We start from the raw sequence: 16,285 nt of genomic DNA on the forward strand, positions 1-16,285 counted from the left end.
GGTAGATAGAGAACAAAGATCGTCAAACTTTTCATTAACCAATAAGCCTTATTTGCTACCTTCCTCCCCTCCTGCCAAACTCCAATTTATAAAGTTATTCTAATACATCCAATGAGGAACACTGTAACTTTTAAAAAATAATAGTTTTAAATAATGCATAATTATTTTATCTTATCCTGGAATTATCCTAAACAAACAGATCTACATCTTTTTTTGAATTCCACCCACCACAGCCACACACATAGCCTCTTTGAAGGTCACAGACACCCAAGTTCAAATGCCTACAACATAGGGATGTCAGAGACAACAATTACTGGATAACCTGAGCCATTCTAGCAGATTGGTGACTGAATATCAGGAGGAAGGCTGGTGTGGGGACCCTCAGGATGGTCCCATTATCCACTCTAAAAATAATTCCCTTCCCATCTGCTTGCTGATGCCCACATTTCTCTAACATTCTACAAGTAGACAAAAAGTTTAAAATATAAATACCTCTGGGCCATCAGCATTGTCTGGCTCTTCCTTAGGACCCACCGGACTCTGCCCTCACTGCTGGAGCATCCCTGTGATCTGGGAGGGAAGGATCCCACCCAAGCTCCAGGGATGTGCTGCCAATGAGCAGGATGCCACCTCCTTGCCCATGGTGACTGGTTCTCAGATTAGCAGACACCACTCACCTTAGGGAGGAGCTCAGGACTTCTGACTCTCCTTCTGAGGAGAGCAGCTTTCAGCTCAGGCTGTGGGGGCTGGAGATACCACAGTCAGTGCTGTAACCACAAGGGGCGTCAGGCCAGTCACAGAGGAGAGGACACAGCCAAGGGCAAATCTGAAGAGTACCAGAGAGGCAGAGCGGAGCCCCAGCCCCAGTCAAATTATACCCAAGTGTATCTCCCTACTCCTGGGTTCAGGTGTGTGAACAAACAGATTTCGCTTATTACTTAAGGCAATTTGAGTTACAGCTGGTCACACATTTACATCTTAGGAGAAGGCAACAGACTGATTCAAAACTGCATCATAAAGCCCATGTAAATCCTTCAGACAGGTCCTCTCTTGAAATCAGGTGTTGATTTAGAGACAGGCAGGTGAGCCCTGGGCATCTGAAGGAGGAAGAGATGTCACAGAAAGAAGAAAAGTCATTTTTAGAAAAGGATGACTTGGAGGTCTGAACAATCTTTTTAAAATGTCACTTTTTGCCTTAGCCTTGCTTGTTAGGGAACCTGAATTTTAAAAGAGCTAGGTTTTTCAATTATAGGAGTTTAGACACTGTCAGGGGTGACAGGAAAGATACTTTGGAGCAGGGGCCTTGATGGGCAGCCCTCAAATCACAAATCACACAGAGGAGGCAACAACAGCGTATCCCGTGCTCCCCTCAGATTTTAATTTTTATCTTTTTTAGATTTTAGTTTATGAATAGATTTCCCTTCTCTAAACCTGTTACACGTATAGTCAGGGCCACACAGTCACTCCTTTGCTTAAAAGCTTAAAGTCAAGGGGCACCCGGGTGGCTCAGAGGTTGAGTGTCTGCCTTCGGCTCAGGGTGTGATCCCGGGGTCATGGGATCAAGTCCTGCATCGGGCTCCCCACAGGGAGCCTGCTTCTCCCTCTGCCTGTGTCTATAAATAAATAAAATCTTTTTAAAAAAATTTTTTTAAATTTTTATTTATTTATGATAGTCACACAGAGAGAGAGAGAGGCAGAGACACAGGCAGAGGGAGAAGCAGGCTCCATGCACCGGGAGCCCGACGTGGGATTCGATCCCAGATCCCCAGGATCGTGCCCTGGGCCAAAGGCAGGCGCTAAACCGCTGCGCCACCCAGGGATCCCAATAAATAAAATATTTAAAATAAAAAGTTTAAAGTCAGGCCCTAGATCTTTGAGGTCCCAAGCCTCTGATGCGGCTACAACACTGTAGCTTTGTTTGTCTCTGGGCTCCTGTGGTCATGGGTCCTCCCTCTGCAAGCCTCACTGGCAGTTCCTCATAGGCACCATGGATTCTTTCTCCACCAGGTTTTGCAAACACTGTGCAATTTGCCTAAGATGCTCTCCACGTGGCCTGGCTGTCCCCACTCTCTTCATGGGTTGACCCGACAGGATCCCAGGTCTTTCCTGACCACCTCTCCCTGGAGAGAAGCCACTGCAACACCCAGGTCAATCAGGGCCCTTATGGCAGTTATGATACCCTTTGCTTAATCTAATGTGGCAGGGAGAGAGACTTCTGATGGTCTAATTTTAAAGTAATTATTTACCTAAGGTCTACTTTCCTGACTTGACTGTACCAAAGTGCGAAGGCAGGAACAGGGCTATTTGCTCATCATCAGTTGATAGGGCCTGAATTTGCTCAAGGATCTCATGATTTCTGGTCTCTATTGACTGTGACACCTGTGTCTCTTTCCTGAGGCCAGTGTCCATGCCTTACACATAATTCACCCCTATAATCATTGGGTCACTGATGTCCTCAGCCAATAACTCTAGCCCTTGACAGCCCACTCCCCAAACCTCATCCCCAATGGAGCTTCTACTGCTGCCTTACTATATTAACACTTGGCCTTTTCTAGAACTAATGAGTTCAAAAACAGCACAAAGAAGTGATAAGAAGCAGGACTGCCTTAGGGAAGCTAGCCCCATGGAGCAAACTCCACGTTGAGCTGTTCTTCCCTGTTATATCCCAACATAACTTCCCTTGCTCTGCCTTCATCTTTTTTTTTCACCTTATTTTAGGTCCTGAATAATCCATACTGGTTTAATAAGCATTTTTTTAATAATGCAAATGCCTCTGGGAGGATGAAGGGGCTATTATTAGTCATGCATACTTTAGTGTGAATTAGTTTAATCAAAGTATTTCCCTACTATCATACACCTGAGATCAAGTACAATGAGGAAATTAGAGTTTTGATGGGACGCAGAGTGGCAGATGAGCAGCTAGTGATTTTAGGACCCTGGGGACCTTGGGAAGACAATGAAGAACGGGTGAGCCTTAGAGCCCAGAAAGGCAGAGAAGAGACTGCTCCTCCTTTTTCTTCTTGTATTTTAACACTTACAGGACACATAGGCTTTAGGGGTATGGATCAACCACATCAGGAATTAAAGATGCCTACTGGACTAGCCTGGGAAATTAAGCATTATTTTATTATACTTTCTGAGCCTGACATGCTAGGTTCCAGATTCAACTCCCCCAAACTTTGGAAACCAATCCATTCTTAGCTGGGGACAAACTTTCTTTGTTTCTTCCAAACGGGAAAATTCTGAACTATGCCCATTATAAGTGTGCAGTAAACAACTGTTTAGTTGGTGGATCAATACTGTGTGATCTGATCACTGAATCGAAGAACTGGCCCCGAGAAGAAGCCCAGAAGGACTGAGCGAAAATAAAAATTTCTTTTTGATCAGCTTCCAAGGCCTTCATGCAGTTTGTAGGATGGTGTGGCCTTCAAATGAAGCATTAGATTTCAACCATCACTATGTACAAGACTGTGTGGTCCTCAGGAAGAGTTCGTGATATGAAATATTCTTACTACGAGGAAAGATATTTGGATTTTTGCATCAAGCCCCACCAAAACGAGGCACACAGAAGTACCTATATGAAAAGACAACTAGAATTAGTGGACTATCTTATGTAAAACGCTTTCCTGAAAACACTGCAACTGGGGAGTTCTATTCCCGGGTTCTCAAGCACCAAGTACTCATCTTCAACCATGCTGTCAGCCTGAGGTCCCTTCTAGGGGAGACTTGCTCCTATCTCTACACGGCAGTTCCTTCTTTTAAGCATTCTATAAGTCAGATTAAAGTCTTTATTTATTTTTCATGTGGCCAAATAAAGACAAATCTGCAAGCCAAGGATAAAGACACTTCCAACTCTGCCTTTGATACCCGTTTCACATTAAGTAATTGACTTCCCTCATTAGGACCAGGGGAAAATGACATTCACACCATTCACAAGAATACCGGAAACCAGGCATTGTTCAAATCCTGCTTGCTTTCTCATAGAAACAAATGTGTGGATACTTGGTCTTCGTCCAGCATGGTAAGGAAATACAATTACACTTAGCCAAAAATCTCACATGACTGTTCACTTCACCCGTCACACTTTAGGAATGATAAATCCAGCTTATTCAAAAACTTTAACCACCCAGATACTGATGATAATGTTTTGATGAGAAGAAAAAGTATGGGATTCATTCAAGAGAGAGGCTACCCTGGGGTGCAGGGTAGCCCAAAGGCCACAGAGCTTGGCCCAGTTGTCCTTTCCACACCACTTCTGCTGATCACCAAACCTTGTGGCATTCTGACTTCCACCAGGTAAAAAATTTTATACGCTTTCATGATATTATTAGAATTAGTGGATTAAATGAGAAGGCTCTGGTATTGTTAAAAGCATGAGTTTTATAATCTGTAAGACCTACTTTGCATTCTGGTTTGGAGAACATGAGTTCTGCTTCAGTATAAAATGGTGCGTGGTGATAACAGCCACCACTGGTTGCTATAAAGGATAAATGAAAAAAAGTGCTAACCACGTTTGGTCCAAAATAGGTGATAAAAGTATTGAGCTAGTAGTATAATGACAACATCTTAAGGGTGACCTCACAAAGGATCTAGTGACTTAACTTTCAAGGTCAGCAAGACCAAGAAGTGTGCTAATCCTCCCACACATGATAAAGCAAGCAGCCCCCAGAAGCCTCAGCTTCGTTGTAGGCTAAGTTGTCAGCAAGGAGATACACTCATTCTTAGGGGACATAAGAAACAAAACTCTCTTTAGGGTCTTGCCTCCTGAGACAGGTTTGGAGAACTCCTCTCTTTCCTGATGATACAGAAGATAGAATTTGGAAGGGAAATGAGATGGGCTTCCCCAATTCCCAAGGACAGTGAAGTTGGTAGAGTACACATAATATTTTCCCAATTTCTCAAATGCCTGGGTAATGTCCCCTCAGCATTATAAATATAGAAAGCATTCATAAGCTGTTTCTGGAATGATGGAAATGAACTGTATCTAGAATTAGACCTCAAACTAAAATAATTTCTAATTAGTCTTAGCTTGAGCAAATATGAGAGCACTTAATTTGCAAGGCAACAGTCCCTCCTTATCCACAGGGGATTTGTTCCAAGACCCCAGGGGTGTCTAAATTAGCAGATAGTACCAAACCCTATTCATACTATTTTTTCCTATAGATACATACCTATGGTAAAGTTTAGTTTATAAGTTAGGTACAGTAAGAGATTACAGGCATACCCCAGAGATACTGTGGGTTGGTTCCAAACCACTGCAATAGAGTGAATATCACAATTAAGAAACTGAAATGAATTTTTGGTTTCCTGGTGCACAAAAAAGTTATATTTACACTCTACTTGTAGTCTATTAAGTGTGCAATAGCATGCATCTAAAGAAAACCCAATGTGCACACCTTAATTTTAAAAAAACTTATTGCTAAAAATGCTAACCATCAATCAAGCTTTCAGCAAGTCATAATCACTGATTATAGATCGTAACAATAATGATGGAAAGTTTGGAATAGTACAAGAATTACCAAAATGTGATAGAAACATGAAGAGAGCAAATGCTGTTGGGAAAATGGTGCCAATAGACTTGCTTGATGCAGGGTTGCCACAAATCTTCAATTTGTAAAAAAATGTAATACTTGCAAAGTGTAATAAAGCAAAGTGCAATAAAACGAGGTATGCCAGTACCAGCAATAGCTAATTATACAGAAAATTTTAACAATATATTTTAATAAAAGTTAGGTGAATGTGGTCTCTCTCAAAATATCTTATTGTGCTGCAATAGATCTTCTTCTTGTGATGATGTGAGATGACAAAATGCCTATGTGATGAGATGAGGTGAATGACACAGGCATTGTGATGTAGCGTGAAGCTTCTATTGACCTCAAGATACATTCAGGAGGAGGATCATCTGCTTCTGGATTGAAGTGGAGTGCAGGTAGCTAAAACCGCAGACAGTACATATGCAGATAAACGGGATCACTAATTTCATGACATATCTACCATCCAAAAGGGTAAAACACTGAACCTCTCCAGGATTTCTCCCATGAAGACATGCAGATATACCATTTTCCTGTTGGATGTAGTAGGGTTCTTATGGGAAGACATTATTCTCCACCCCACTAAAATCCACATGAAAATCCAACAAATATGTTGTAATTCATAGCAATCCAGTAATTCTAACCACAAACTAAATTTCCCTAAGCTTGTTGCAAAAATTTATTATGTCATAGTGAAGACATATAAAGAGTGAATATATGTAACAAATAGTTGCATTGTGAAGCGTGATAATAAAACCAAGACTTGCAAAGTCACGCCCTGACTTAACTAGAAAGGGACCAGCAATGTTGTAGCTACCTGTGTGGTCCTTCCTGATCGGCAGCCCTGTGCCTCACCTTCAGAAGTAATCACTCTCCTGAATTTTGAATTTATCATTCCCTTGCTTTTCAAAATAATGATTTTCCAAGATAGACCTTTAAATGTATATTAATTAGTTGGCTAAACAATGCAAAAACTTTGAGACCTTATCTCCAAATGCATCTGCAGTTTGCACCACAGAAGGTGGGTGGAGCTGAGCTATAAGATGGCTTAGCTGTTGCCATTCTTCCTTAATAGGCGTTTTGTGCCCTGCTCCTCATCTCCCAAGAGAATCAGCCAGTTTTAGGGCCACTTTCGGGCTCTGTCCATAGCAGTCACATATTTCCCTTCATTCTCACTCAGCATAGGTGTCCGTCTATATAGCTGTTGTCTGAAAAAGAGGGAGAACTTTCTGCCACCGATATGAATCTTTGTACTAGTTGTTACTACAGAACAGACTTGAGGCTGACTCCCCTATTGGTGAGGAGGTCCTCTTGCCCTGAGTGGGGTTAGCAACAACCCAGACACTGTCTGGGCAGCTCTCTATGACTACTACAACAACCTCCCCAGTTCCTCTTTATTAACAAGTAACAAAGCAAAAGACCTTTACTGCCTGGTTGACCATCTAATTTGGACAACATATTTGCTACTAATTCTCATGGACTTTCTTCAAATCCTGTTAGGGACCATGATTTCCTCATCCTTCTTCCAGAAAGCCATGTCACTGTCAGCATCCCACCCTTGTTGATAAAACTGTTAAGAACTGTGAAGGATCTGGGAATTCAGCCTCCCTGCAAGCTACCAAGGCAAGCTGCCATCGATTCATGGACACTGGCAGAAGACCCAGGATTACTGGTTCACAGGCAAAGGACTCCATTACTCACGGCACAGCCAGCAGCGTGAGGGTCAGCACATTTGTGTCAGTTCCCTTTACCCACAAGTCCTATGGGATGATGCAGATGAGCCCTGATAGATATTTACACATACAGAGGGGGTTGCATTACAGAAGGGAAGCCTGAATTTAGGGAGCCCACGTCTTTTAAAATAGTTGGTAAGCATGCCCGCTTTTTATTCTGGAATGAGACCTTAACTCTATCTTCTAAGCCTGTTCACTATCCAAACATCCTTGAAAAGATATCCTGGAACAAAGGTAAGTCAATGCCTTGTTCATAAGATGTTTAGACACAAAAGAGTTCCATTGAGAAAAATGGCTTATTATCTGTTATACTTGAAAAATTGTTTAAAAGCTTTATTGTATTGTTTTAAATTCTATCTTGAACCCAGAAATGACAGTCCTGTTTATAAAGCCTCTTGGAGGAGTATGTGTCTGTGTGCAACAAAGGGTTCCAAAAAAGGTGTTTACTAGGGTTGACAAATATGAGGTTTATAGTTTCAGACATTCAGAAGTTTTGAGGGAATCTTTCTGACTCAGTGTTTTTCCTCTCTTGGGCAAGAATAGTAATTTTGCTCTGTAATATAAGCTTGGAATTTAATCAAGAATTCTAAAAGTCATAAAGATCTGTTATAAGATGAAACTATAAAAATACTGAATGTTCTAGCCAGTGGCCAACAAGCCTCCTTGATACGATGGAAGCTCATCGTTATAGTGAAGCCCCTACCTCACATTATCCTACAATTTGCACCTTTTCCTCCCAAATCTGCCAGTTTTCCCATGTTACTAATGTACTGACCTCTTCTTTACAATACCCCATAATTTATACCTTTTCTTTAAGTCCATCATATTCCTTGCATTACTAACGGGCTGACCTCCCCTTTATATTATCCTGCAATTTACACCTCTTCCCCCTGACTCCAGCAGATTTCCCGCACCACTCCTAATGGACTGACATCTCCCAATTTGTACCACATTTCTTGCAATTTGTGCTCCTATTTTCAGAAAAGCTGTGGGGGAAGCTGCATTGTTACTGTGTGTCTAGAGCAAAAGAACAGAGACTGCTGAGAGGTAGTGCTCTGAACCTCTCCACAGCCCTGTGGACTCCCAACTCAGGAAGGTGTCAGGAAATGATTAAGTAGGATGACGATCCTGAGCTGATGGCTAAGAAAATGATGAAAAGGAAGACGAAAAGTTCCTAATCTGTCCTTTAGGAGAGCTCCAGGGACTCTGCAGAATGAGAAAAATCTATAACGAATTATTGCAAACTACATCTGAAACAAATGATGTACTATATGTTGGCTAATTGAATTTAAATAAAAAAAAATCTTTAACGACTAGCTTAATTTACATTTAACATATTCTTTCACTACATTCATATGAAAGGGATGTTTTTTCATATATTAACAATTTCCTTCAGTTGGTACTATTGTTATTTGTCGTATCTCTTCCTGGTTACTCTACGGTAAGATTTCCTCCAGAATGTGCTACCTACAAGGAGTCTTAGAAATTTGAGTCAGGGCCAGCACAGGAAGGTATGGTGAAGAATATTCCAGATATAGAATACTGTGTGTGCAAAGGCACAGAGGTGCGGGTTCAAAACCTTTAGGGAATTTTAATATCTCAAAGTGGTTAGAATAGAGCATAAATAGGATGGTGGCTGAGTCAGAACATGGAAGAATGCCCTTTGAAGGAACCTAGATGTTGTACTCCATGTGACTGGGAGCCATTAACGAGTTTGAAGCAGGGAGAGTAATGTGCTCATATCTGAAATCAGATTAATCTCTCAGATGGTGGTATGGAGGATACATTAGAAGGGAGATGATACCGGAAGTAGGGAAACTAATGAAGAGAGCACACATTAGCTAGTAAGGACACGAGAAGGACATCTGTTATGGCATGAATTGTGTCCCCTAAAATTCATGTTGAAATCCTAAATGTCAGCACCTCAGAATGTGACTCTGTCTGGAGATAGGGTCTTTAAAGAGTTAATCAGCTTAAAATGAGGTCATTAGGGTGGGCCCTAATCTGCTATGACTGGTTTCCTAAGAAGAGGGAAACAGGACACAGACACACAGAGAGACCAGCTATTTGTGAGCCAAGTACACAGGACTCAGAAAAAAGAAACAACCCTGCTGATGACTTGAAATCAGACTTCCAACCTCCAGAATTTTAAGAAAATAAATTTCTGTTGTTGAAGCCGATCATTTGATCATTATAGCAAACGAACATGTCGTGAATCAAGGATGGTGAGGAGGAAAAAAATCTGAGACAGATATGGGCAGTAGGACAGAATCTGGTAACCAGTTGGTTACAAGTGGTCAAGGAAAGAAATTGATTTAGAGGATTCTGGTGTGGATAACTGGGTAAATGGTGAATTCATGAACCAAAAAAAGTAATACAGGAAAAGATCAGGTCTGAGAGACACTATAAAGCATTTAGAACATGTAGAATTTGAGGAATCAAAGGAGGCACCCAGAGAAAGATGTTTAGCAGGACAAAGCTATGGGTCTGAATCTGAGAAAACAGGACTGAGATTAAGATGTGGAACCAGGTGTCTTCCACATGGAAGGAGAGACTGTGAATAAAATCTCCAGAGGAAGGATGTTGATAAAGGCGAAAAAATTGCAAGAATCATGTAGGCAGACCTGGGCCAGCCACCGAAGGATACAGAAAGGAAAGGCTGTTAAAGGTAGGCCCAGGCCCGAGAACTGACACAGACACCATGGAAAAGGTGTTCCAAGGAGGGGGTGGTCACCAGAGCTGAATGTTGAAAAGAGGTCAGAGATGAGAAGTAGATTGTCCACTGAATTTGACAATTAGGAGATTACGGAGGAACTCAGCAAAATCATTCAGCAGAGCTCTCAGGAGGTGAAAGCTATGCTGTACTGAGTTGAGAAACAAGGCAAGGACACCCTTGCAAGAAGCCTGGCTGAGCTGGATGCTGGGTCCAGAGTGGGTTCTATTCTTATTCCCAGCAGTGGTGGTGCTGGGGCCAGGAAGGAAGGGAACAGAACTATGAAGCAGATAGGAGCTGCAAGGGATCATATCCTAAGGTCAGGGGGCACAGGGCCTCCCTGAAGGGTTCTCTCTCCAAGACTTCAAACATCATCCTCATGATGACTTATTCCTGCTCCTGTTTGGGGTGGCGGATTTGAATTAGAGCAACTTCCTGTCCAAAGTGTGCTCATGGGCACAGGTGGCCCGCTTGTGGATAATTCCTCATAGGCTTCTCTGCAATGTGTGGGAAATCACACCCCTTTCATGTTATGAAGAGGGTCCACTGGGTCAGGGGAAAAGAAGAGGGGAATGGTACATCAAGAAGGAGGTGAAGAGGAGCTTTATTCCCTCATGGAGCTGCCTGTCATGGCTAAAATGAGGTGAAATCTAGTTGCTTTCTATGCATGGACTCTCCCACCAGCCTGCAAATTCCTTGCCTCCAGGGATAAGCCAATGTTGTAACCTAGAGCATCCACATGACGCCAGAAGGCACTTTCAGGAAGCTCAACCAATACTGAATGGAAGCTCTTCCATGGCTGTGTAGAGAACATTATGCCCTGATGACCAGGTTCTGCTCACAAGGTGAGAAAGAGCCCAGTGGGCATTCATAGTGCACATCTACACCCTCCTGGGAGGCACAGATAGGTCAGAGAAGGATGTGTCACCAAGAGGGTCAGAGACCCAACTCTACAAGTAGATGGCCAAAACTGCTTTTTAGCAAAGTCAAAGTTACATCCTGAGAAATAGAGTAACGAAGCCAAGAAGAGGGTTTTAAAAGGCAAAATAAAGTAAACTGGGTGGAGATAGTTATTAAATACACAAAATCTGCAAACAATTCAGAACTGGGTGGCCACAAAATGTTTGTTTGGGCTTAGGGTGCATATTATCTGATTTCATGGACTCTCAGGACGCTTTTCCAACAATTTTAAAAATCTTTAAAATTGTGATGCAGTTTATAACCATTGGTATATCTTAGCATTGTGTCATAGTTTAATGGGTAGAATTTTTTCTTTCATTAGTGGTACATAACATGATGGTGCCCAAGAATCAATGTATCTCAAACTTAATGATGTGGTATTTTACTCTATGAAAGGGTACAGCAGTTGTTTTGATCTGCTGCTTTAATTAGAAGTACTCAGCTTTAGCAACGGGTAAATTTTGAGTACTATCTCAAAAACAGAGGGTCTCAAAAGGCACCCCTTCATATATTAAGACACTGAGTAACTATTTTGAGAGCCAACTGTGCACTTTAATTTACCGCTCTCCAAACAGTGAGCAGTAAGGACTCTAATTGGCAGAAAGTGCTGTTATGCTATATCATGAGTGATGACATTCAGGTCCCGGAACTCGGTAATAAAAAGAGCCTGATTATTACCATTTTTTGTTTAATCGTTTATATGTCTGTAATTAAGTCTGTGCCTTCTCTCCGACACTGTGGAATGCTGATCACTTACTTCATGGGTAGGGAAGAAAAAGACTAGAGACTCTGCTCCTTCAAAAGTCAGAAGACAGATTCTAGCCTGCAGTTGGGACCTACTAAGAGATCGTTCTGAAGAATACTTTGAGACAGTATCTTTCAGCAGGTGAAGCCTGTGGTAACTGTGGTATTGGGGGTTTGCCTTGCTTTCAGTGTTTACAGGGTCAAATCTAAATTCATATACTGGGAATGCATTCCATCTTCACTGCTGAGTATGGGATGAATTGATTTATTTGCTTATTTTTAAATGCGTCTACTGGCCTTTAGAAGCTATTATTTTATTTACATAAAGGTACTTTTGAACTTTACAAACATGCTGGTTGCTACCCACTGTCCAAATATTTTAAATAAGGTATTAGATAGGTACAAAGCAACAATCCATATCTGAAATAAGAAAATGAAGGAAGGAAATCATTGCCAAATGCCTTCCTAAATAATATTTTTAAAATAATCATTTTCACAGATCAGCTTTTGTCGTTCGAAATTAAAATATACTTTCTTAAAATATTAAACCATATGAATATCTAAATCTATTTTCCATGTTTCACACAAAAGGGTATGGAGTATATTTTTGGTGGCAATCAATATGTCTACTTTGGGCAGTTATTACCATTCAGTGTCTATTTTTTTAATTGGCCTGAGAGACAATTAACAAATGTGGATCTTTATCTGAGCCTTCTTCGAGGTCTAAATTCACTTTTCATCTTGGCTCTTCTCATTTTCACCTTGTACCTGATCACTTTACAAGGCATATGCCTCTTTCTTCCTTTAATTGCTTTTTGTAGCTCCTTTTTCATTCTTTTTTTAAATTGCGTGTTGCTAAGCAATGTGCACAACGGTAGGATATACATTCATTACCTTTGAACATGGCCCACATGGAATTATCTTCCTCTACTCCTTTACCTCATTGGAATTGACCTCAACTGCACTTTCTTTCTTTTGACCTTTCTTTCTGCCAACACACCCATCTTCCTGTCCTCTGATCATGACATAGTAGCTATTGTAGTCAATATTTATCCCCATCTTTTTCTACGCCCCATTGTTTTTGTTAAGCTCTGATGAACAGACTGATTTCACATGACTATTTTCTTTTTGGTCTGTTCTCTTTGTCTTACTTCTTTGATTTGTATTTAAAGACATTAGAAAGACACCTCTTCTTTGATGAAATTTAGGTCATTTTTTTATTATTTTCCTTTCATCACTTTTGTTGTTCCAGATGCTGGTTTGTTTCAGGACCACAGCACCCATTATTGCTTTCTTCCCGATATCACTTATTTACTTTAGTGATTATATCAACTATGGTATAGTCCTATGAAACCACATCACTTACTCGACATTAATTTGTTCTATTTTTCAATGACCTACAGTGTATTTATTTAGCTATGGTAAGCTGCCAAAAAAAAAAAAAAAATCCCCCTGTACAAACCAAACAAAAAACCAAATACCTCAATTACTATAAACATGTATTATAATTTTTTTAAAGATTTTATTTATTTATTCATGAGAGACAGAGAGAGAGAGAGAGAGAGAGAGAGAGGCAGAGACCCAGGCGGAGGGAGAAGCAGGCTCCATGCAGGGAGCCCGACATAGGACTTGATCCCAGGTCTCCAGGATCAGGCCCTGGGCTGAAGGAGGCACTAAACCACTAAGCCACCCGTGGCTGCCCATAATTTTCTTTTATATACATGTCTGACTAAATAGTTCTGAAGAAGGCAAAGAGCAGGCTTTACCTTTACCAAACCAAGCTAATTTGTACCGTTGGGCTCATATGGATTCTTGGGATTCTTGGAGACAATGATTTCTAAGTAAGTGTGGAAAGGTTTATGATTCAGGATCCTGTGATACTCAGTTTGACTCAATCTGGCCATAACTTTATGAGGTCTTACTACTCTAATTCTAAAGAAAGCCAAGTAATGCTTCTTCCCCTATTACAACACAGGGAAGTCACAGTGTTACAGAACGTCGAACCAAATTCAATATGCATAAACTCTCTGGAACAAATCTGTTCTATCAGAAATGTCAGAGGTGTAATGGGTGTCCATGTTACTACTAGTATGTTCTCTTCCACATCTGGCCTATTGATGACTTTTTTGATTTCCATTTATTCTAAATTTTACAAGTATACCTTTCTTAATATTTGTTGTAGGACTCCTTTCTCCTGCGTACTAGATTGCATAGTCAAGTGAAAGGACTCAAACTAATTGACCTCATAATCAAAGGCTCCCACTAGATTTTAAATCGATTCTAAACTGAGAACTTGCGGGATACCTGAGTAGCTCAGCAGTTGAGCGTCTGCCTTCGGCTCAGGGCATGATCCCGGGATCCAGGATCGAGTCCCACATCGGGCTCTTTGCAGGGAGCCTGTTTCTCCCTCTGCCTGTGTCTCTGCCTCTCTCTCTGTATCTCTCATGAATAAATAAATAAAATCTTTTAAAAAAATAAAATAAATAAATAAATAAACAAACAAACAAACAAACAAACAAACAGAATTTGCTTTTCTATTTCTTTTCTTTTGAAGGTGGTTTAGGATAAGTTGAAAAATGATAATAAAAAGTAAACAATTAAATGGAAAAAAATGTTAACTACTTGAAAGAAAATGAATGACAAAAACATGCCAACTGTGTGTTATAAATTCTATGACTTCCTTTGAGGTTAGTTGGCTTGTATCTTGGCTATTTCACTAAAATGAAAGCGAGTATCACTTATGAGGCAGTAGAACATAGTAGTTAAGAATGTAAGTGTGAAAATTTACACGAGTTAAAAACAGTCAAGACAATTCTAAAAAAATTACAAAGCTGTAAGAATTATACTATTAGATTATCAAAACTTATTAGAAAGCCATATAATCAGGAGGGTGGTATTGGCACAAGGATAGACAAACAGACCAATGTAAAATAACAGGAAGTCCAGGGAAGGGTTGATGCTATAGTCTCTCAAGTCCAAAGGTAGTTAAAAGGCAGAAACCTTTCTTTCTTGGAGGACTTCAGTCTGTTTTCTTGTGTCCTTCAACTGATCTATTAGAGAAGGCCCACCCACATCAAGAAGGGTAATTTGCTTTACTCAGTCTACTGATTTAACTGTTAATTATATCTTAAAAAAATCTTTCTGCAGCATTTGGACTGCTGTTTGATCAGAAACTGGGTACCATGGCCTAGCCCAATTCAAACATAAAATTAACCATCATACTTGGCATTAGGCAAAGATTTCTAAGGTAAGACCAAAAAAAAAAAAAAAAAAAGAATCATTTAAATATTGATAACTTGGATTTTAAAATAAAAGACTTTTGTTTTCTAAAAAAAAAAAGTTCAGAAAATGAAAATAAAAGTCATACACTGAACTTGTATCTAGCATATATAAAAATCTCTTGCAACTTAGTACTTAATTTAAAAAAAAAATAGGCAAAAAAACAAAACAAAACAAGCAAATAAAAATATGGGCAAAAGACTTGAACACATTCTTCATTACAAGAGATATGGATGGCAAACAAGGACAAGAAAAATTATTTAAATCACTTGGGGAAGTAAAAATTAAACAGTACAAGGAGATGCCACAATACACCTATTAGAAAAGGCTAAAAACAAAAACAAAACAAAAAAATTAGCAATACCAAGTGCCAGTAACAATGAACTGTAACTGGAAGTCTTAAATCTTACTAGTGAGAAAGCAAAATAGTTTGCCAGCTTCTTAGAAAATTAAAACATAAACCTATCGTGTGACTCAGAAGTTACATTTATTAGCCCAAAAGAAATGAAGACAAATATCCAAACAAAAACTGGAACAAAATGTTTATAGCAATTATTCATAATTGCCGCAAACTGGAAACAACCCAATGTCCATCAACTGGTAAATGAATAAACTGTAGTAGAATTCATACAAGAACATGTGACTTAGCAACTATCAGGAACTAACCATTGACAAATGCAACAATGTGGATGAATTTCAAATGCATTGTCATGTGAGAAAAACCAATACAAAAGATCACATACTGGGTGATTCCATTTATATGACAATCTGGAAGAGGCAATGATATAGACATAGAAATAAGATCAGTGGTATCAGAGATTGGGAGTAGAGGTAGAGAACTGAAAGGAAGAGAGATATTTTATATGTTGATTTGGTACTGGTTACACAGCCATATACATTTGTCAAAACTCATATGACTACACCTATTAATGGAGAATTCTATAATATATAAATTATACCTTAATAAATCTGATTTTTAAAAATGAGAAGTGAAAGAAAACCAAAATGATGAAAAAATATTGCATTAGGATAAAATTTAGTAGGAGAAAATAAATAGATATTGGAGTTCAAAAATAATCTAAATTTTCAAATTGTTAAGAATCTGTTCATATCACTTTAAATGCTTACACATTTTTAAAAGAAAAATGATGTGTAAAAAAAAAAAAGAAAGAAAAATGATGTGTATCAAATCACAATGATATTTAGATTCCAAGGAATACATTTAAGAGCAGAATAGTTTTATTTTAAAGAGTCAATATTTATAACACACTGGAAATCATATGCAACCATGGAGAAAGGATTAGTTATCAGTCTAAAAATGCACA

The 16,285-nt window shown here is 39.6% G+C and overlaps 1 protein-coding gene and 1 long non-coding RNA gene across 20 annotated transcripts in view; one reads left to right on the top strand and one right to left on the bottom strand.

Annotated features, from left to right (window-relative positions):
• Positions 1-16,285, bottom strand: part of EFCAB11 (EF-hand calcium binding domain 11) — a 144,715-nt gene that overhangs the window by 68,245 nt on the left and 60,185 nt on the right. For 2 of the 17 annotated variants that reach the window (XR_007412499.1, XR_007412498.1), the window contains exons 6-7: positions 5,520-6,739; positions 678-1,097 (exon numbers count right to left, since the gene is read on the bottom strand). The exons of 12 other annotated variants lie outside the window; for them this stretch is intronic. The gene's annotated coding sequence lies outside the window, so the exon portion shown is untranslated. Of the gene's footprint in view, positions 1-492; positions 1,098-5,519; positions 6,740-16,285 lie in introns of all 17 variants that reach the window. 3 more of the 17 variants (XR_003134819.3, XR_007412500.1, XR_007412497.1) reach the window with 2 other exon arrangements.
• On the top strand, positions 5,798-8,572 carry LOC112657041 (uncharacterized). 3 transcript variants are annotated; one of them, XR_003134833.3, is made up of 3 exons: positions 5,798-5,929; positions 7,061-7,498; positions 8,246-8,572. It is a non-coding gene; the product is annotated as an uncharacterized LOC112657041 (long non-coding RNA). The 3 variants fall into 3 exon arrangements; XR_003134834.3 differs by lacking the exon at positions 5,798-5,929 and adding an exon at positions 6,325-6,394; XR_004817947.2 differs by lacking the exon at positions 5,798-5,929 and adding an exon at positions 6,401-6,552.

This window comes from Canis lupus, chromosome 8 (assembly GCF_003254725.2).
Source record: "Canis lupus dingo isolate Sandy chromosome 8, ASM325472v2, whole genome shotgun sequence".
Lineage (NCBI taxonomy): Eukaryota > Metazoa > Chordata > Mammalia > Carnivora > Canidae > Canis > Canis lupus.